Source organism: Marmota marmota, unplaced genomic scaffold, assembly GCF_001458135.2.
Source record: "Marmota marmota marmota unplaced genomic scaffold, marMar, whole genome shotgun sequence".
Taxonomy (NCBI): Eukaryota; Metazoa; Chordata; class Mammalia; order Rodentia; family Sciuridae; genus Marmota; species Marmota marmota.
Genome location: NW_025999977.1, coordinates 54335568 through 54335852, shown reverse-complemented (window position 1 = coordinate 54335852; position 285 = coordinate 54335568).

The following is a 285-nucleotide window of genomic DNA, read 5'->3' as shown; positions in this document are numbered from 1 at the left end:
CGGCCTGGCGTCGCCTCGCCGGCGGCCTGAGGAACGCGTGGACTGGGGCCAGCAGCCGTCAGCGGGGTGCGCGTCCGAATCGCCCGCTGGTTCGCTGCAGGGTTTTGTTCACCGCGACCCAAGAAGGAACGTGGTCCCGGAGGCGGAGGCGGACGCGCGCTTCACGGAGCTTCGCCCGAGAGCGCCAAAGCGTCCCAGCGCACGGACGCGGGCTCCCGGAATTCAGAGTCCGGGGTTTGCGTTTCCGGCCGGAGGGCTCCTCCTGCGACTCCCGGAAGCGGCGCT